The sequence below is a fragment of the Scyliorhinus torazame genome, chromosome 5 (genome assembly GCF_047496885.1).
Source record: "Scyliorhinus torazame isolate Kashiwa2021f chromosome 5, sScyTor2.1, whole genome shotgun sequence".
NCBI classification, from domain to species: Eukaryota; Metazoa; Chordata; class Chondrichthyes; order Carcharhiniformes; family Scyliorhinidae; genus Scyliorhinus; species Scyliorhinus torazame.
Window position 1 is genome coordinate 107,688,799 of NC_092711.1, and position 22,224 is coordinate 107,711,022.

General features: G+C 50.0%; 1 protein-coding gene and 1 long non-coding RNA gene across 2 annotated transcripts in view; one reads left to right on the top strand and one right to left on the bottom strand.

The window, feature by feature from the left end:
* Positions 1-12,985: 12,985 nt before the first annotated feature.
* Positions 12,986-16,459, bottom strand: LOC140419361 (uncharacterized). Its single transcript, XR_011945727.1, has 2 exons — positions 16,350-16,459; positions 12,986-15,330 (listed from the first exon to the last, which is right to left on the bottom strand). It is a non-coding gene; the product is annotated as an uncharacterized lncRNA (long non-coding RNA).
* A 48-nt stretch (positions 16,460-16,507) lies between these two features.
* LOC140419340 (uncharacterized) overlaps positions 16,508-22,224 on the top strand; it is a 77,981-nt gene continuing 72,264 nt past the window's right edge. Inside the window, exons 1-2 of the mRNA XM_072503200.1 lie at positions 16,508-16,606; positions 18,088-18,834. The gene's annotated coding sequence lies outside the window, so the exon portion shown is untranslated. The remainder of the gene's footprint in view (positions 16,607-18,087; positions 18,835-22,224) is intronic.

The following is a 22,224-nucleotide window of genomic DNA, read 5'->3' on the forward strand; positions in this document are numbered from 1 at the left end:
GTGGACCAGGTTTCACATCAGGAAGTGACCGTACTCAAGCTGTGTGTGTGGCCCAGGCTTCACATCAGGAAGAGACCGTACTCAGGCTGTGTGTGGACCAGGTTTCACATCAGGAAGAGACTGTACTCAGGCTGTGTGTGTGGACCAGGCTTCACATCAGGAAGAGACCGTACACAGGCTGTGTGGACCAGGCTTCACATCAGGAAGAGACCGTACTCAGGCTGTGTGTGTGGACCAGGTTTCACATCAGGAAGTGACCGTACTCAGGCTGTGTGGACCAGGCTTCACATCAGGAAGAGACCGTACTCAGGCTGTGTGTGTGGACCAGGTTTCACATCAGGAAGAGACCGTACTCAGGCTGTGTGTGGACCAGGTTTCACATCAGGAAGTGACCGTACTCAGGCTGTGTGTGTGGACCAGGCTTCACACCAGGAAGAGACCGTACTCAGGCTGTGTGTGTGGACCAGATTTCACATCAGGAAGTGACTGTACTCAGGCTGTGTGTGTGGGCCAGGTTTCACATCAGGAAGTGACCGTACTCAGGCTGTGTGTGTGGACCAGGCTCCACATCAGGAAGTGACCGTACTCAGGCTGTGTGTGTGGACCAGGTTTCACATCAGGAAGTGACCGTACTCAGGCTGTGTGTGTGGCCCAGGTTTCACATCAGGAAGAGACCGTACTCAGGCTGTGTGTGTGGACCAGGTTTCACACCAGGAAGAGACCGTACTCAGGCTGTGTGTGTGGACCAGATTTCACATCAGGAAGTGACTGTACTCAGGCTGTGTGTGTGGGCCAGGTTTCACATCAGGAAGTGACCGTACTCAGGCTGTGTGTGTGGACCAGGTTTCACACCAGGAAGAGACCGTACTCAGGCTGTGTGTGTGGACCAGGTTTCACATCAGGAAGAGACCGTACTCAGGCTGTGTGTGTGGACCAGGCTTCACGTCAGGAAGTGACCGTACTCAGGCTGTGTGTGTGGACCAGGCTTCACATCAGGAAGAGACCGTACTCAGGCTGTGTGTGTGGCCCAGGCTTCACATCAGGAAGAGACCGCACTCAGGCTGTGTGTGTGGACCAGGCTTCACACCAGGAAGAGACCGTACTCAGGCTGTGAGTGTGGACCAGGCTTCACATCAGGAAGAGACCGTACTCAGGCTGTGTGTGTGGACCAGGTTTCACATCAGGAAGAGACTGTACTCAGGCTCTGTGTGTGGACCAGATTTCACATCAGGAAGTGACCGGACTCAGGCTGTGTGTGTGGACCAGGCTTCACACCAGGAAGAGACCGTACTCAGGCTGTGTGTGTGGACCAGGTTTCACATCAGGAAGAGACCGTGCTCAGGCTGTGTGTGTGGGCCAGACTTCACATCAGGAAGTGACCGTACTCAGGCTGTGTGTGTGGACAAGGCTTCACATCAGGAAGAAACTGCACTCAGGCTGTGTGTAGACGAGGCTTCAACTCATCGTCCAACCTGGACAGACATAAGAACACCAGAACACTGGCATCACGGAGAAACCGTGGAAATGTGGGGACTGTGGGAAGGGTTTCAATTATCCATCTGAAGTGAAAACTCATCGATGCAGTCACACTGGGGAGAGGTCATTCACCTGCTCTGTTTGATGGAAGGGATTCACTCAGTCATCCCGCCTCTACACACCATCCCGTACCAGCCTTCCTGAACAGGTGCCGGAATGTGGCGACTAGGGGCTTTTCAGAGTAACTTTATTTGAAGCCTACTTGTGACAATAAGTGATTTTCGTTTCATTTCATGTTCACACAGGTGAGAGGCCATTCACCTGTCTGGATTGTGGGAAGGGATTTAATGCTTTATCAAACCTCCGGACCCACCGTCAGGTCCACTCTGATCAGAGACCATTTAAATGTGCTGACTGTCAGAAGAGCTTTAAAAGTAAAAAGGATTTACTGATACATCATCGCTCTTACACTGGGGAGAGGCCATTCACCTGCTCCGTGTGTGGGAAGAGATTCACTTGTTCCTCCCACCTTCTGATTCACCAATTATTTCACACTGATTAGAGACCATTTAATTGTTCTGACTGTGAGAAAACCTTTAAGCAAATGGGATCTTCTGAAACACCAACACACTCACACTGGGGAGAGGCTATTCACCTGCTCGATCTGTGGGAAGGGATTCACTCGGTTAGCTCACCTTCTGACACACTATCGAGTTCACACTGGGGAGAGGCCATTCATCTTCTGTGTGTGTGGACAGGAATTCATTGCTTCTTCCAATCTTCTGATACGCCAACTTGTTCACACTGATCAGAGACCATTTAAATGTTCGCACTGTGAGAAGGGATTTAAAAGTTAACAATCTGCTGAAACGCCAGTGAGTTCACACTGGGGAGAGGCCATTCAACTGTCCCGTGTGTGGAAAGGCATTTGCTCAGTCAAACAACCTGCTCAGACACCAGCAAGTTCACAGGCGGCATCCGGGTTTGGATTCTGCTGTTATTGCTGCTGTTAACCACATGCAGGACTAAAATTTATTTGGATGCCTATTTCATGTGGGGTTCCACAGTTCTGTGGTACAAATCAATGATTTTGAGTTAAATGTAGGGGCTATGATGAAGAAGTTGGTGGAAGATACAGAAGTTATTCATGTGTTTGACAATGCGTGGGTTTCCTCCTGGTGCTCCGGTTTCCGCTTAGAAAGATGTGCTTATAGATTATCATAGAATTTACAGTGCAGAAGGAGGCCATTCGGCCCATTGAGTCTGCACTGGCTCTTGGAAAGAGCACCCTACCCAAGGTCAACACCTCCACCCAACACTAAGGGCAATTTTGGACACTAAGGGCACTTTATCATGGCCAATCCGCCTAACCTGCACATCTTTGGACTGTGGGAGGAAACCGGAGCATCCGGAGGAAACCCACGCACACACGGGGAGGATGTGCAGACTCCGCACAGACAGTGACCCAAGCCGGAATCGAACCTTGGACCCTGGAGCTGTGAAGCAATTGTGCTATCCACAATGCTACCGTGCTGCTTGTTAAAGGTGACATTCTGGATTCTCCCTCAGTGTACCTGAACAGGCGCTGCAGTGTGGCAGCGTTAATGTCAGCCTACTTGTGACACTAAAAGATTATTATTATGCAGAATAAATCAGACGACAGCAGGAAGATATCAATTGCCTGGTTCAGATGGACAGAAAAATGGCAAACAGAATTCAACTGGAGCAGTGTGACATCAAGAATTTGGAGGGTAACAAGAGAAGGGAATGAAGAATAAATGGGATGATGTTGAGAATTATACAGGAACAGTGACCTTGGATTCAAAAACCATAGATTCCCGAAGATGGCTGGACAGGTAGATCAGGTGGTCAAGAAGGCATTTTGGACACTTTTCTTTCTTGTCTGAGGCCCAGATGTTGTCACTGGTTTTCCAAATTTGCAGTGTCTCTTTTTAAAAATATTTTTCGTAAGGTATTTGAAATTTTTAATGATAATAACAATAACAATGACAAAAACATGGTACAATAAACATTACCACCCCCAACCCAATCGTCACACACCCCAACCATAAAACAACAATCCCACCCCCCCCCCCCCCCCCCCCCGCCCCCTTGGAATACTGTTTCTGCTGACATTTTAATTTTCCCCGAGAAAGTCGACGAACGGCGGTCACCTCCGGGTGAACCCGACCATTGACCCTCCCAAGGCTAACTTTATCTTCTCGAGACATAAACCCAGCCATGTCACTAACCCAGGTCTCCACACTCTGGAGCTTCAAGTCCCTCCACATTAGCAAGATCCGTCTCCGGGCTACCAGGGAGGCAAAGGCCAAGACGTCAGCCTCTTTCGGCCCCTGAACCCCCGGCTCTTCCGACACTCCAAAGATCGCTACCTCAGGATGCAGCACCACCTTTGGTTTTAGCAAAACCCTGCCAAAACCCTCCAAGCTTCGGGCATGCCCAAAACATGTGGACATGATTTGCTGGGCTTCTCGCGCACCTTGCACACCTATCCTCTACCCCGAAAAACTTGCTCATCTGGGCCACCGGCATGTGTGCCCGGTGGACTACCTTAAATTGTATCAGGCTAAGCCTGGCACATGATGAGGAACTATTAACCCAGCTTAGGGCGTCTGCCCATAGCCCCGCCTCTATCCCTTCTCCTAGCTCGTCCTGCCACTTGCCCTTAAGCTCCTTCACTGGAATTTCCTCTGTCTCCGAAAGCTCCTGGTAAATATCTGCTACCTTCCCCTCTCCTACCAGGTACTGGAGACTACTCTATCCTGTATCCCCCGTGGTGGCAGCAGCGGAAAGGCCGGAACCTGTTTTCTCAGGAAGATTCGCACCTGCAAATACCTAAACCCGTTCCCTGCTGGCAATTCAAATTTATGCTCCAAGGCTTTCAAGCTGGGAAAGCTCCCGTCTATAAATAGATCCCCCATCCTTCTAATTCCTGCCCTTTGCCATCTCCAGAACCCACCATCCAGCCTACCCGGTACAAACCGACGATTATTATAAATCGGGGTCCAAACCGATGCTCCCTCCACTCTCTTATATCTCCTCCATTGCCCACAGATTCTCAGAGTCACCACTACCACCGGACTTGTGGAGTATCGGGCCGGCGAGAACGGAAGAGGTGCCGTTATCAGTGATCCCAAACTTGTGTCTTTGCATGACGCCACCTCCATCCGCTCCCACACAAACCCCTCCCCCCGCTACCCACTTCCTGATCATGGCTATATTAGCCGCCCAGTAGTAATTGTAGAAGTTTGGCAGCGCCAACCCACCCTCCCCCCGACTGCGCTCCAGCAACACTTTCTTCACTCGTGGGGTTTTACCCGCCCACACAAAGCCTGAAATAACCTTATTCACCCGCTTGAAAAAGGCCTCAGGGATGCTGATGGGGAGGCACTGAAAGACAAACAGAAATCTGGGGAGGACCATTTTCACGGTCTGTACCCACTCCGCCAGGGATAGCGGGAGCATGTCCCATCTCTTAAAGCCCTCTTCCATTTTCTCTACCAGCCGGGATAGGTTTAACTTGTGCAGTGTCTCCCATTCCCGGGCCACCTGGATTCCCAGATACCAAAAGCTCTACACTACCATTCTAAGCGGCAGCTCTCCCAGTCTCTTCTGTCCTCTTGCCTGGATCGTGAACATCTCACCTTTTCCCATGTTCAACTTATACCCCGAAAAATTGCCAAATTCCCCCAGGATTTGCATTACTTCACCCAACCCCTCCAATGGGTCTGAAATATGCAAGAGCAGGTCATCTGCGTAAAGCGAGACCCGGTGCTCCACCCCCCCTCGAACCTGCCATTTCCAGTTCCTAGAGGCTCTTAACGCCATGGCCAATGGCTCTATGGCCAGAGCAAACAGTAACAAGGAGAGGGGGCACCCTTGCCTCGTCCCTCGGTGTAGTTCAAAATACCCCGACCTGAGCCGGTTCGTAAGCACACTCGCTACTGGTGCCTGATAGAGCAACCGCACCCAGTCAATAAAGCCCTCACCAAACCCAAACCTTCCCAGCGCCTCCCACAGGTAATTCCACTCTACCCGATCAAAAGCCTTCTCCGCGGGCTTCCTGTGGCGGCTATGAAGGAGTAAGTCGCACATTTGGTGGCTCCCGCTCGGGTCGGACTTTTGGACCTTTTTCCCTGACTTTTTACCGGATTTGATTTGAAAAATTGATGACAGAGGCAATTGTGAACTGAATTCCCACATCGGTGCATGGAGAGGAGGACTAGAAGTACTCATAAGTGCAGAAACAGAAAGACAGAGAAGACTTGGGCTGAAGCGGCACTGGGAGTAAGCATGGCAGATGACTGGACCTCTGGTTTGTCGACCCAGCGGTCAACGGAGCAGTTGATGCAAGCTTTCCAGGAGGGCTTCGCCAAGCAGAAGCAAGACTGCTTGGAACCAATTAAAGAGGCAATTTCGCGGCTGGAACTTAGATTGGATGCCCAAGATCGGGTGATTCAGAAAGTAGAGAAGGAGCTGGTAGGCCAGGAGGAACATCAAACAGCGGTGGAGTTGGATTGGATTGGATTGGATTTGTTTATTGTCACGTGTACTGAGGTACAGTGAAAAGTATTTTTCTGCGAGCAGCTCAACAGATCATTAAGTACATGAGAAGAAAAGGGAATAAAAGAAAATACATAATAGGGCAACACAACATATACAATGTACCTACATAAGCACTGGCATTGGATGAAGCATACAGGGTGTAGTGTTAATGAAGTCAGTCCGTAAGAGGGTCATTTAGGAGTCTGGTGACAGTGGGGAAGAAGCTGTTTTTGAGTCTGTTTGTGCGTGTTCTCAGACTTCTGTATCTCCTGCCTGATGGAAGAAGTTGGAAGAGTGAGTAAGCCGGGTGGGAGGGATCTTTGATTATACTGCCCGCTTTCCCCAGGCAGCGGGAGGTGTAGATGGAGTCAATGGATGGGAGGCAGGTACGTGTGATGGACTGGGCGGTGTTCACGGCTCTCTGAAGTTTCTTGCGGTCCTGGGCTGAGCAGTTGCCATACCAGGCTGTGATGCAAAATGATAGGATGCTTCCTATGGTGCATCTGTAAAAGTTGGTAAGAGTCAATGTGGACATGCCAAATTTCCTTAGTTTCCTGAGGAAGTATAGGCGCTGTTGTGCTTTCTTGGTGGTAGCGTCGACATGGGTGGACCAGGACAGATTTTTGGAGATGTGGAATTTGAAACTGCTAACCATCTCCACCTCGGCCCCGTTGATGCTGACAGGGGTGTGTACAGTACTTTGCTTCCTGAAGTCAATTACCAGCTCTTTAGTTTTGCTGGCATTGAGGGAGTGATTGTTGTCACTACACCACTCCACTAGGTTCTCTATCTCCCTCCTGTATTCAGACTCATCGTTATTCGAGATCCGGCCCACTATGGTCATATCGTCAGCAAACTTGTAGATGGAGTTGGAACCAAGTTTTGCCACGCAGTCGTGTGTGTACAGGGAGTAGAGTAGGGGGCTAAGTACGCAGCCTTGCGGGGCGCCGGTGTTGAGGACTATTGTGGAGGAGGTGTTGTTGTTCATTCTTACTGATTATGGTCTGTTAGTCAGAAAATCGAGGATCCAGTTGCAGAGTGGGAAGCCAAGACCTAGGTTTTGGAGCTTTGATATGAGCTTGGCTGGGATTATGGTGTTGAAGGCGGAGCTGCAGTCAATAAATAGGAGTCTAATGTAGGATTCCTTGTTTTCGAGATGCTCTAGGGATGAGTGTAGGGCCAGGGAAATGGTGTCTGATGTGGACCGGTTGGAGGTGGGGATGCTAAGAGACCAGCAGAAAACGCTCCTGGAGAAGGTGGAGGACCTAGAGAATAGATCCCGCTGGCAGAGCTTGAGGATCGTTGGGCTCCCGGAGGGATCTGAAGGAGCGGGCGCTGGGGCATATATAGCGGCCATGTTCGAGAAGCTGCTGGGGGATGGGGCATTCCCACGACCCTTGGAGGTGGACAGGGTTCACAGAGCGCTTGCGAGGAAGCCGCGAATGGGAGACCCCCCTGAGGGCAATGGTGGTGAGATTCCACAGATATCTGAATAAGGAGCGCGTTTTACAGTGGGCCAAGCAGACATGGTGCTGCAAATGGGACAACAGTATCCTGCGGATCTATCAAGACCTGAGTGCGGAGGTAGCTAGGAGAAAAGAGAGGTTTAACCAGATCAGGAGAAGAGAGGTGTTTAACCAGATCAGGTCGACCCTTTTCAAGAAAAAGGTGAAGTTCGGACTGTTGTTCCTGGCCAGCCTCTGGGTCACATACGAGGAACAACATTTCTATTTCGAGTCGCCTGAAGAAGCGCTGGACTTTGCAAAAAGGAAAGGACTGGTGCTGGACTGAGAACTTTGAATCTTGCTGTAGCGTTTATGTTTTTCAAAAGAAGTTTCTTGTTTCTCGCTTTTTTGGTCATTATTTGTAATGCCTGCTGTATGGATCTGTGGTCAGCTGCAGAACTGAGTGACGTAAAGTTTGCATTTGCACTGTTGGGGATGGAGGTGTGTTTGTACAGATGCTGGATCTTTTGCTTGATCTTATGTTCTGTTGGAGTCCAACCTGGGTTTTTTTAAATCTCTGTTGTACAATTGTGTTGGGATTGCCTTCCAGTTGAATATGTATGTATGAGCAGAGGGGGGGACGGGGGGGGGACCAATAGGTGGGTGATTGTCTGGCACCAGGGGCGAGAGCCACCAAGCTAGCTGGGCGGACTAGCTTATGGAAGCGTAGTTGGGGGGGGGGGGGGGAGGGGGTGAACAGATGTTAGGCTTATCAAAGGGGTTGATTAATTTTGTGCTGTTACTGGGGGGGAGGGGGAAAAAATGTTCTGCTGATGAGGGAGGGACTGTTACTGAGGGACAGAGAGGGGGTCAGGGGCTGAGGCTGCCTGGGGTCGGGCCGGTGGATGTGTGGGGCGTGGGCTGGCGACTGGTCCAAGAGAATGGATGGCTGATCGGCGAAGGGGGTCGATGAGCCCACCAACTAGACTGACCACCTGGAATGTAAGAGGGCTCAATGGGCCGGTCAAGAGAGCACGCGATGTCCCAGGTTCGATCCCGGCTGTGGGTCACTGTCCGTGTGGAGTTTGCACATTCTCCCCGTGTTTGTGTGGGTTTCGCCCCACAACCCAAAGATGTGCAGGTTAGGTGGATTGGCCACGCTAAATTGCCCCTTAATTGGAAAAAATTAATTGGGTACTCTAAATTTATTTTTAAAAAGGGGCACGCGTGTTCGTGCATATGAGAGGACTGAAGGCAGGCGTGGTAATGCTGCAGGAGACACACCTTCGAGTAGCTGACCAGATTAGGTTAAGGAAACGTTGGGCCGGACAGGTTTTTCACTCGGGGCTGTTCTCAAAGACCAATTGAGTGGTGTTTGAGGCGGGAAGAATAGTTTCAGATGGGGGAGGCCAGTACTGGGACGATGTGGAGTTTATAAAGAGGATGCTGAGGAAGATACCGGACCTGGATTCGCATAAGCTGGTCATGGGAGGGGACTTCAGTACAGTTATTGACCCTGGTTTAGACCGGTCAAGCTCAAAAACAGGCAGGGTGCCAGCAATGGCTAAGGAGCTACAAGTGTTCATGGAGAAGATGGCGCGCGGGGGGGGGGGGTTGGACCCATGGAGATTTGGGCAGCCAAGAGTAAAGGAGTTCTCCTTCTACTCATATGTGCATAAGGTGTACTCCCAGATCGATTTCCTCATTCTGAGCAGGGCTTTACTGACGGGGGTGGTAGACACAGGGTGCTCGGCGATTACAATCTCAGTCCATGCCCCGCACTGGGTTGACCTACAGGTTAGTAAAGACAGTAACCAGCGCCCACACTGGAGGTTAGACATGGGGCTCTTAGCGGACGAGGTGTGTGGGCGGTTGAGGAAATGTATTCAGAATTACCTGGAGGTCAATGACATGGGGGAAATTTCAGCAGCGGTGGTCTGGGAGTCATTGAAGGCGGTGGTTAGAGGGGAGCTGATCTCGATACGGGCCCACAGGGAGAAAGTAGACAGGACAGAGACGGACCGACTATAAAGGAGATACTACAGGTCGACAGGAGGTATGCGGAGACCCCAGAGGCAGGGCTTCTAAGGGAACGGCAGAGGCTACAGGCAGAGTTGGCTTGCTAACCACAGGGAGGGCGGTGGAGCAGCTGAGAAAGGTGAGGGGGGGGCGATCTATGAGCACGGAGAGGACAGCAGAATGCTTGCACAGCAGCTTAGGAGGAAGGTAGCCAGGGAGATAGGGAAAGTAAAGGATTGGGCCTAAACCTGGTGGGAGATTCAGCAGGGTTGAACAAGGCGTTTAAGGATTTTTATCGTAGGCTGCACGGGTCGGGACCCCCACCGGGGCCAGAGGGGATGAGGCATTTCCTTGGGGGGCTTAATTTCCCGAAGGTGGACGGGGAGCTGGTAGAAGGGCTGGGGACTTCGATCGAAGAGATAGGGTCTGAAGGCCATGCAGACGGGTTCCCAGCGGAGTTCATGAAAAAGTTTTCTGGGATTTTGGGGCCGCTGTTGGTGAGGACATTCAATGAGGCAAGGGAGGGAGGGGTGCTTCCCCCGACGATGTCACAGGCCACGATCTCACTGATTCTGAAGTGGGATAAGGATCCGGAGCTGTGTGGGTCATACAGGCCGATATCCCTGTTGAATGTGGACGCCAAACTGCTGGCCAAAATTTTCTCCTCTAGGATTGAAGATTGTGTTCCGGGATTTGTTAAGGGAAGGCACCACGGCACCACTTGGGGCAGCACGGTAGCCTTGTGGATAGCACAATTGCTTCACAGCTCCAGGGTCCCAGGTTCGATTCCAGCTTGGGTCACTGTCTGTGCGGAGTCTGCACATCCTCCCCGTGTGTGCGTGGGTTTCCTCCGGGTGCTCCGGTTTCCTCCCACAGTCCAAAGGTGTGCAGGTTAGGTGGATTGGCCATGATAAATTGCCCTTAGTGTCCAAAATTGCCCTTCGTGTTGGATGGGGTTACTAGGTTATGGGGATCGGGTGGCGGTGTTGACCTTGGGTAGGGTGCTCTTTCCAAGAGCCGGTGCAGACACGATGGGCCGAATGGCCTCCTTCTGCACTGTAAATTCTAGGATAATCTATGAAGGCAATTGGTGTCCAATGTAAGAAGGTTGCTAATTGCGATTGTGATGCCCCCAGAAGGTAGGGAGGTGGAGGTAGTGGTCGCAATGGATGCAGAAAAAACTTTTGATCGAGTAGAATGGGAATATTGTGGGAGGTGCTGGGACGGTTCGGATATGGACGGGGCATTATTGACTGGGTCAGGTTTCCATTTCAGGCTCCTGTGGCGAGCGTACGGACGAATAGGACGACATCGGACTATTTTAGGCTACACCGGGGGACGAGGCAGGGGTGTCCCCTCTCCCCACTGTTATTTGCGCCAGCTATAGAGCCGCTGGCAATTGCGCTGAGAGCCTCAAGGGGCTGGAAGGGGTTGATCCGGGGGGAGGGGGGGGGGGGGGGAGTGGAACACAGAGTCTCACTTTATGCAGACGACCTGCTTCTCTCTGTGTCAGACCCAGTGGGGGTTATGGAAGAAATCATGAGGATTCTAGGGGAATTTGGCCGGTTCTCAAGGTACAAACTAAATATGGGGAAAAGCGAGATGTTTGCGATCCAGGCAAGGGGACAGGAGAGGCGATTGGGGAAGTTTTAGGTATCTAGGCATCCAAGTGGCGCGGGAATGGGAACAGTTACACAAACTTAATCTCGCCCGTCTGGTGTACCAAACAAAGGACGGTTTTCGGAGGTGGGACGTGCTCCCGCTGTCACTAGCTGGGAGGGTACAGACGGTGAAGATGACGGTCCTTCCGAGATTCCTGTTTGTGTTCCAGTGTCTCCCCATCTTTATTCCGCGCTCCTTCTACAAACGGGTTAACAAAGTTACCACCGGCTTTGTATGGGGCTGGTTTAGCACACTGGGCTAAATCACTGGCTTTTAAAGCAAACCAAGGCAGACTAGCAGCACGGTTCAATTCCCGTACCAGCCTCCCCGAACGGGCGCCGGAATGTGGCAACTAGGGGCTTTTCACAGTAACTTCATTTGAAGCCGCCTTGTGACATTAAGCAATTTTCATTTCATTTCGTATGGGCGGGCAAGACACCGTGAGTAAAAAAGGGAATGATTGAGCGAAGCCGGGGAGGGCAGGCTGGTGCTGCCAAACTTCAGTAACTATTATTGGGCGGCGAATATAGCCATGATCAGGTGGTGGGGGAAGGTCGGCATGGCGCGTATGGAGGCACCAGTTTGGGGGCACTGATAACGCACCTCTGCCGCTCCCGCCGGCACGGCACTCCACCAGCCCTGTGGTGGTGGCAGCCCTGAGAGTCTGGGCACAGTGGAGGAGGCATGTGGGAGCGGAGGGTGCATCGGGTCTGGGCCCCAATCTGTAATAACCGCCGGTTTGCCTCGGGAAAGATGGACCTGGGGTTTCGGAGATGGCTGAGAGCAGGAATTGAGATGATGGGGGATATGTTTACAGAGGGGAACTTTCCTAGCTTGAGGGAGCTGGAGGAGAAATTTGGATTGGCGAGGGGAAACAAATAAAGGTACCTGCAGGTGCGGGACTTCCTACCTAGGCAGGTCTCAACCTTCCCGCTCCTACCACCAAAGGGGATTCAGGACAAGGTAGTTTCCAGAGTGAGGGTGGGAGAAGTGAAGGTCTCCAACATCTATAAGGAGCTCATGGGGGTCAGAGAACATGCAGACCGAGGAGCTGAAGCGCAAATGGGAGGAGGAGTTAGGAGGAGAGATAGAGGATGGTCTCTGGGCGGATGTATTGAGTAGAGTCAACGCGACCACAACATGTGCCAGGCTCAGCCTGAGACAGTACAAGGTCGTTCACCGTGCTCAAATGACAGTGGCCCGAATGAGCAAGTTCTTTGGTGTAGAAGACAGGTGTGCAAGGTGTGCGGGGGGTGGGGGCAGCGAACCATGTCCATATGTTCTGGACATGCCCAAAGCTCAGGGGATTCTGGCAGGAGTTTGCAGACGTCATGTCCAAAGCATTGAAAACAAGGATGGTGATGAGTCCAGAGGTGACGATTTTAGGGGTGTCGGAAGATCCGGGAATCCAGGAGGAGAAAGAGGCAGATGTTCTGGCCTTTGCTTACCTGGTAGCCCGGAGACGGATACTATTAGCTTGGAGGGACTCAAAGCCCCCGAAATTGGAGACCTGGCTATCGGACATGGCTAGCTTTCTCTGTCTGGAGAAAATCAAGTTTGCCTTGAGAGGGTCACTGTTAGGGTTCGCCCGGAGGTGGCAACCGTTCATCGACTTCTTTGCAGAAAATTAATCGTCAGCAGAAGGGGAAGTGGGGGGGGGGGGGGGGGGTGGGGGGGGGGGGGGGGAAGAGTTAGTTTAGTTTAGAGTAGGGGGTTAATACAGGTGGGACCTGCAAGGGGGTAACAGACTTTATTTTGCACTATGTTTATAGACTTATGTATATTGTTTATTTTGGCGTTGTTGTAAAACCAAAAAATACCTCAATAAAATGTTTATTAAATAAAAAGTCTAAATCATTCATATATAACACACAAAGCATGGAATCTTGTCCTGAACAATCCAGAAATCCACTGGAAAGTCTTCCAGTCATTCCCCTTTGCTTCCTGCTGATGACATTTCCAGCGTAATGGAAGTCCCCTGGTTTTCCCACATGGAACTGGATGTGCATTAGTTATTTCATCATTAACTGACTTAAGTAAATAAACATAAGATTCAAACAAATAGGGCCGTACAGTAACGCAGCAGTTAGCACTGCGGCCTCACGGCGTTGAAGTCCCAGGTTCGATCCCGGCTCTGGGTCACTCTCCGTGTGAAGTTTGCACATTCTCCCCGTGTTTGCGTGCGTTTCGTCCCCACACCCAAAGATGCGCAGGCTAGGTGGATTGGCCACGCTAAACTGTTCCTGAATTGGAAAAAATAAATTGGGTACTCTAAATTTATATCAAAAAAGAATAAAACAAATAAAGATTCATCATGTCCTCACCAATCAGTTTTTTTCCATTATCCTGAAGTGACCTTATTTTTATAGGGAGTTAAGTGAAGTGTGTTCCTAACCCCTCGTTATCTAAATTTCCATTCACCATTTTTCTGTCCACCTGACCCAGTCCATGGCTTTCTCCCTCATCGTCTAAAACACATCAGCAACTTTTGTATAATCTTGGTGCATACATTTAAGTCTAAATCATTGATATATACCGGAAAACTGTAGAGCCCCACTGGAAACAGATGTCCAGGCATCATTCAGTCCTGAATGTGACTAACAGCAGCAACAACAGCTGAATCCGAACCCTGCTGTTGCCCAGTGAACTTGCGGATGTCTGTGCAGGTTGTTTGACTGAGTGAATCTCCTCCCACACACGGAGCAGTTAAACAGCCTCTCCCCAGTACCGCTCCCACGTGTGGGCCACACGGTAGCACAGTGGTCCGCACTGTTGCTTCACAGCTCCAGGTTCCCAGGTTTGATTCCCGGCTTGGGTCACTGTCTGCGCGTTGCCCCAGTGTCTGCGTGGGTTTCCTCCGGGTGCTCCGGTTTCCCCCCACTGTCCAAAGATATATGGATTTGCCATGCTAAATTGCCCTTGAAGTTTCCAAAAAGGTGAGGTAGGGTTATGGGTTAGGTTGGAGGTATGGGCTTAAGTCGGGTGCTCTTTCCAAGGGCTGGTGCACTCGATGGGCCGAATGGCCTCCTTCTGCACTGTAAATTCTGTGATTCTGTTTCCGTGTGAACTCGCTGGTGTTTCAGCAGATTCGGTTTACTTTTAAATCTTTTTTTCGTCGGAACATTTAAAAGGTTTCTGTTCAGTGTGAACAAGTTGGTGTCTATTCAGGTTGGATGACTGAGTGAATTTCTTGTCACACACGGGGCAAGTGTACGGTCTCTGCCCGGTGTGAACTCGCTGGTGTTGCAGAAGGTTGGATGAACATTTGAATCCCTGCCAACACATGGAGCACATGAATGGCCTCTCCCCAGTGTGAGTGCGTTGATGTAACAGTAAATCCTTTCTGCTTTTAAAGTTCTTCTCACAGTCAGCACATTTAAAAGGTCTCTGATCAGTATGAACAAGTTGGTGTCTCAGGAGGATTGATGACTGAGTGAATCCCTTGCCACACACGGAGCAGGTGAATGGCCTCTCCCCAGAGTGAGTGCGTTGGTGCAACAGTAAATTATTTCTGCTTTTAAAGCTCTTCTCACAGTCAGCACATTTAAACGGTCTCTGGTCAGTATGAACATGCTGGTGTGCGATGAGGTTGGATGATTTAGAAAATCCCTTCCGACACACTGAGCAGGTGAATGGTCTTTCCCCAGTGTGAACACGTCGGTGAGTTTCCAATTCAGATGGGTAATTGAATCCCATCCCACAGTCCCCACATTTCCACGGTTTCTCCATGGTTATTGATAGGTTATCTGGTGTAGGTGGGATGAAGATTTGAGGTCACTATCAGATCAGCCATGATGTTATTAAATGGTGGAACGTGGTCACGGGGCTGAATGTCCTATTGCTGCTTCTTGATTCCTCTGGCTCGAATTTCCTTATGTTTCTCCAACTTGGATCATCAGTTGAAGCCAGAGTACAGTTTCTCCTTGATGTAAATGCTGCAATTTAATTTCATGCTGTGTGATTGGTTAAAGCTCAGTTCCAGCTAACTGTGGAAAATTACTTCGATGTCTGTGTCTCGGTGCTTTCCCAATCACAGTGATTTTTGACATTTTTTCCGAAAGACAAAACAGACAAACATTTCTCCTTCCACGTTGAAAGGGCGGTCCTGATGAATCAAGTGACTCTGTCAGATCTCAACATGATGTTTGCATCTGCAAATATTCTGTAAAATGAAATTACATTGAATTACTGTGAATATATAAGACACAAACAGTCCATTCTGTCACAGATTCTATCAATACTCGGCACACATCTTCGGTTCCATTTTCTCTCATGTGCTTGTCCAGTTTCCTTTTGGAAACATCTCAGCACTTTCCTCAGCTCATTTCCATGGTAATGTGTTGCACATTCTAAACCTGTGATAAATAAATGTGTCCGTATTGCCCTCTTGGATTTATTCGTAACTATCTTGTATTTCTGACTTGTTGTTTATTGATGGTTCCTGATTTTGGACTCTCTCACATCGCCCCTCTCCAAACTATTGATAATTTAAAAGATTTATAGAAGGTCACTGCTTAATTTGTTGTTGTCGCTACAAAAAGGTCCCACTCTATTTAATCTTTCCTGAGAGCTGTAATCTCTCATGTTTCAAAAGCCATCACTGTCAGTCCAGGATAGAAATTCTGAACAGTCAATTCTAGTTTCTCTGGAACGTTTTTTCCTCTCTTGTTCCCCCAAAGCTGTCAATCCCAGTCCCACGCACTCTCCCTCCTCCCTGGGCTGAAATCCAAACCCATCTCACCATCTGCATCATTTCTTTCCTCCACTCCCAGTTTTCTCCCTCCCTCTCCTCTGCCTGGGTTCAGTTCTCCAGCTCCTGTCTGCAGACTGACACTAAAACCAATGGGTCTTATTGGGGGCTTGGGGCCTCCAGCGGGTGTTTGTGAATCACCCATTGAATGGGGACTGATTAACGGCAGGTTCTGACCAATAGGAAGAGGGGGGGGGGGACCTCCAACCAATCAGAGTGAATGAGAGGCGGAACAAAGCCGGGGCTCTCGCTCCCTCCGCATGCGCCCTGCCGCACAACAGCCGGGCCTGTCTCGGGGAAAAGCCTGAGCAGTGTTCGCCGGTTCAGCTGCTGTATCCGAGCTTCGTATTCGGGGTTGGGGCCCACACGGAGTGTTTATGAAGCTTCCCGACCCATCCGCCGCCTCCATCCCTCCCTCCCTCATGACTCACTCGGCTGAATTTGACCTGATGAGGGTTTCCACCCGACCGCCTGAATCATCCTCTGTACTGCGCATGCTCCAACTCACGATGGCGATTGGGGACAGCCCCCCCTTATTTATTCCGATTGGTTGGAGGAGCAGCTACTCCGCTTGGTCCTCCACTCCCCCTATTGGTCCAGAGCAGCCGTCAATCATTAACCGGTCATTGGGAGCTGGAGCATGCGCAGTGCCAATGCTGGACTCGACCAGGAGGTTTCACTGAAAGAGGTGAGTTTTAAAGAGAGTCTTAAAGGACGAAAGTGAGTTGGAGAGAGGGAATTCAGTGCTTGGGGCCGAGGGAACTTAAAACCATGGCGGACTAATTATAATCGGGGGTGTACAAGAGTCCAGAATAGAGCTGTACAGATATCTCCGGGGGCGGGGGGGGGGTTGTGGGGGGGGAGGAGATGACAGACACAGGGAGAGATTAGGCCATGGAGGGATTTGAAAACAAGGGTGAGAATTGACTGGGAGCGAATGCAAGTCTCGGAGCACAGGGATCATAGGGGAAAGGAACTTGCTGTGTATTAAGACATGGGTAGCAGACTTTTGGATGGCATTAAGTTTACAGAGGTAGAATTTACGGGCAGCACGGTAGCATGGTGGTTAGCACAATTGCTTCACAGCTCCAGGGTCCCAGGTTCGATTCCGGCTTGGGTCACTGTCTGTGCGGAGTCTGCACATCCTCCCCGTGTGTGCGTGGGTTTCCTCCGGGTGCTCCGGTTTCCTCCCACAGTCCAAAGATGTGCAGGTTAGGTGGATTGGCCGTGATAAATTGCCCTTAGTGTCCAATATTGCCCTTAGTGTCCAATATTGCCCTTAGTGTTGGGTGGGGTTGCTGGGTTGTGGGGATAGGGTGGAGGTGTTGACCTTGGGTAGGGTGCTCTTTCCAGGAGCCGGTGCAGACTCGATGGGCCGAATGGCCTCCTTCTGCACTGTAAATTCTATGATAATCTATGAGAATGTGAGAGAGGTGTGTAGTGGAATAGTTGAAGCAGGAGGTGAGGATGACATGACCAAGGTTTAGCACCAGACGCACAGACATAGGAGAGAAGCCGGATAATGTAACGCAAGTGGAAACAGTCTTGGTGATGGCACAGATATGAGGTCAGAAGCTCATATTGGGATCAAATATGAAACCAAGGTTGCAAAGTGACGAGGTAAGTCTGAAACTGTTGCCAGGGAGAGGTCAGTATGTCAGGAATGGAGATTGGAGCAGGGACCGAACAGTGGATTCAGTCTTCTATTTGATTGAAGTTATTTAGTCAGCAGGAAGAGAACCAGAATGAGCCCTGAGTCTGATGTCCAGTATAAATTAGTTCGAGAGGGAGAGGAAGAACGAAGGAAACCGGGAAGATTTGGAGAAACGACCATCGTGATTGCTCATCAAATCTGTCAGTTCTGGACACAAGGTTCACATATGTTATTCTGCGTGCTCAGTCAGGGTGATTCAGATTAATGTCTGTCACAAGTCATGGATGAAGTGACTTATAAAGCATATTCTTACCTCTAATTATATAACTTTGGAAAGATACAGAAATAATGATCTAATACTTCATTTAGATTTCAGCCCGGGGAGAGGGTATGTGGGAGGGGGATTTGCAGCTTTGGGGAAAGAAAGAAAAGAAAGGTTCCCCAGCAACTGGAATTGTCTGTTCTGAATTTCTATCTTGTACTGATCGTGTGACCTTTGTAAACTCCTTTTCCAGGGCATTAGGAGAGGATTTTCAGACAGGAAACACAAACCAAATATCACATTACGATCTGACAGTGTCACTCAATTGATCTGGACCTGAATATCCTCAGACTATGAATGTGGAATGAAAAATGTTTGCTCTGTCTGTGGGAAAATATTTCAAACATCAGTGTGACTGGAAAAGCACAGAGACACACACAACACACACCCGAGTGAGAGTGTTCCAGTGAACTGACTGGAAAGAGCTTTAACCAGTTACAGCCTGAAAAAACATCACACCATTCACAGCGGGAAGAAACAGAATATACTGTGCAGGAGCCCATTCGGCCCATCGAGTCTGCACCGACCCACTTAAGCCCTCACTTCCACCCTATCCCTGTAACCCAATAACCCCTCCTAAACCTTTTGGTCACTAAGGGTAACTTATCATGGCCAGTCCACCTAACCTGCACATCTTTGGACTGTGGGAGGAAACCGGAGCGCCCAGAGGAAACCCACGCGGAAAGGGGGAGAACGTACAGACTCCGCACAGACAGTGACCCAGCGGGGAATCTAATCTGAGACCCTGGCGTTGTGAAGCCACAGTGCTATCCACTTGTGCTTCCATGTGTTCTGTGTGAGGACGAAACTTCACTTGATTGTGTAAAGAGAGGCACAAAGACAATGACTCCATGGAGATACCATAGAAACGTGGAGATTGTGGAAGCTGGATGTTCAGCAGTTTAGTGAGAATCGGGTCAAAGGATCAAAGGAGCAAAGGGTAAGTCTCACAGACAAGATGATCTCTGAGAGGGCATGATGTCAGATAACAGAAAAAGAGGGGAAAGATGTGAGTTCAGAACTTGGAAAAGAAACGACTTTCGAGGCAGATTTACTGAGTGGTTTAGTGGAGGAGCAGCAGAATCAGCTGATCGGATTGTTTCAATTGATGGGATTTTCCAGCCCTTCCTGCTGGCTGGACCTTCCAGACCCGCCAGAGGCCACCCCCTCGCGGCGGTTCTCACGGCGGGATGGGTGAACCACACAAATAGACCACAGACTTTGACAGGACCAGAATATCCCGCCGGCAGCCAAGGCGAGTTTCCTCCCCCACCGGAAAGCAAGTCACGGGAGAACCGGAAAACCCTGCCCAATCTGAGTGACAAAGAAGCTCCATGAGCTCCTCACATTTGTTGGGGGTGAGGATGGAGGAGACAGGGGAGGGAGAACAAAGGTTCGAGATATTAAAAAGACAACACACCGTATTTAACACTAGGCTGGTTTTATTAGAATTTTATGCAGAATATTAATTCCTATAACTGGGCTGGTGTTTATTATCAACAGGAGAGACTCCAATGAATCATCTTCAGTCTTTCATGTGATTTAAATTTTTATTTTTTATTTTTTTTAAAAAGAGTACCCAATTCTACTTTTGTTTCCAATTAAGGGGCAACTTAGTGTGGCCAATCCACCTACCCTCCACATCTTTGGGTTGTGGGCGTGAGGTCCACGCAGACTCGAGGAGAATGTGCAAACCCACACGGGGCCGGGATCGAACCCGGGTCCTCAGCACCATGAGGCAGCAGTGCTAATCACTGCGCCACTATGCCACCCAAAATCCAATCACTGTAATCACTGTGACCTCGCCTGTGTCTCAGCAGATTGGATGACTGAGTGAATCCCTTCCCACACTTGGAGCAGGAGAACGGCTTCTCCCCTGTGTGTATGGGTCGATGTGCCAGCCAGCAGGTTGGATGAATGATTCAATCCCTTCCCACCCTCCGATCAGGTGAGTGGCCTCTCCCCAGTGTGAATTCTCTGGTGTTGGGTGAATTGAGCTAATTTCCTGAACCCAGTCCCACAGTGGGAGCATCTGAACGGTCTCTCCTCCATGTGAACACGTTGATGGGTCACCAGTTCTCCAGTACTTTTAGATCACTTTCCGCAGTCCAAGAATTTAAATGATCTCGTCACTCATCAGAGTGAACCCATTGATGGGATGTCAGTTCCGCAGAACTTTTAAAGCACTTCTCACAGATCAGGCATTTAAAAGGTCTCTCCCTCAGTGTGAACCCGTTGGTGTTTCAGCAGGTGGGATGACTTGAGTGAATCCTTTCCCACACACAGAGCAGGTAAATGGTTTCTCCCCAGTGTGAACTCGCTGATGTGCCATCAAGTGGGATAACCGAGTGAATCTCTTCCCACACACCGAGCAAGTGAACGCCCTCTTACCTGTGTGACCACTTTGGTGTCCTAACAGATTGGATAACAGAGTGAATCTTCTCCCACACTGTGAGCGGCCTCTCCCCATTGTAAACTCTCTGATGTCTCAGCAGGCTGAATGACTGAGTAAATCCCTTCCCACACTGAGGGCAGGTGAATGATCTTTCCCCGGTGTGACTGCGTCGATTGATTTCCAGGTCAAATGGGCAACTAAATGCCTTCCCACAGTCCTAACATTTCCATGGATTATCCCCAGTGTGTCTACGCTTGTGTCTCGAAAAGCCCAAAGATCGACTGACGACTCGACCACACACACAACACATATATGGTTTCTCCTCGCTGTGACAAGTGCTTTTTCCTTCCATGTTCAAAATCTGATGATATTCAAGTTATGATATACTGTATGACTCTGTCAGATCCTTCTGTCATGTTTGGTTTGTGTTTCCCAACTGCAAACCCTGTGAAATTGATTTAAAACGGTAACAAAGTGAGTGAAAGAGAACCCACAAACACACAAAGGCAGGTTGTGAAATTAAGCTGAATGATTTTGCTAATTTGTGAGGCCAGCACTGGGGAAAAGTGACCATGAAAATTGCTGGATTGTCATTAAAAACCCAATTGGTGCCAGGGTCCAGGATGTCTCCGAATGGGTAGAGGGCATCCTGAAGGGGGAGGGAAAACAGGCAGAGGTCGTTGTACATATTGGTACTAACGACATAGGCAGGAAGGGGCATGAGGTCCTGCAGCAGGAGTTCAGGGAGCTAGGCAGAAAGTTAAAAGACAGGACCTCTAGGGTTGTAATCTCGGGATTACTCCCTGTGCCACGTGCCAGTGAGGCTAGAAATAGGAAGATAGAGCAGCTAAACACGTGGCTTAACAGCTTGTGTAGGAGGGAGGGTTTCCGTTATCTGGACCACTGGGAGCTCTTCCGGGACAGGTGTGACCTATATAAGGACGGGTTGCATCTAAACTGGAGAGGCATAAATATCCTGGCCGCGAGGTTTGCTAGTGTCACACGGGAGGGTTTAAACTAGTATGGCAGGGGGGTGGGCATGGGAGCAATAGGTCAGAAGGTGAGAGCATTGAGGGAGAACGAGGGAATAGGGACAGTGTGGCTCTGAGGCAGAGCAGACAGGGAGAAGTTGCTGAACACAGCGGGTCTGGTGGCCTGAAGTGCATATGTTTTAATGCAAGAAGTATTACGGGTAAGGCAGATGAACATAGAGCTTGGATTAGTACTTGGAACTATGATGCTGTTGCCATTACAGAGACCTGGTTGAGGGAAGGACAGGACTGGCAGCTAAACGTTCCAGGATTTAGATGTTTCAGGTGGGATAGAGGGAGATGTAAAAGTGGTGGCGGAGTTGCGCTACTGGTTAGGGAGAATATCACAGCTGTACTACGGGAGGACACCTCAGAGGGCAGTGAGGCTATATGGGTAGAGATCAGGAATAAGAAGGGTGCAGTCACAATGTTGGGGGTTTACTACAGGCCTCCCAACAGCCAGCGAGAGATAGGTAGACAGATTTTGGAAAAGAGTAAAAACAACAGGGTTGTGGTGATGGGAGACTTCAACTTCCCCAATATTGACTGGGACTCACTTAGTGCCAGGGGCTTAGAGGGGGCAGAGTTTGTAAGGAGCATCCAGGAGATCATAGACTTGACAGTGCAGAAGGAGGCCATTCGGCCCATCGAGTCTGCACCAGCTCTTGGAAAGAGCACCCCACCCAAGGTCCACACCTCCACCCTATCCCCATAACCCAGTAACCCCACCCAACACTATGGGCAATTTTGGACACTATGGGCAATTTATCATGGCCAATCCACCTAACCCGCACATCTTTGGACGGTGGGAGGAAACCGGAGCACCCGGAGGAAACCCACGCACACACGGGGAGGATGTGCAGACTCCGCACAGACAGTGACCCAAGCCGGAATTGAACCTGGG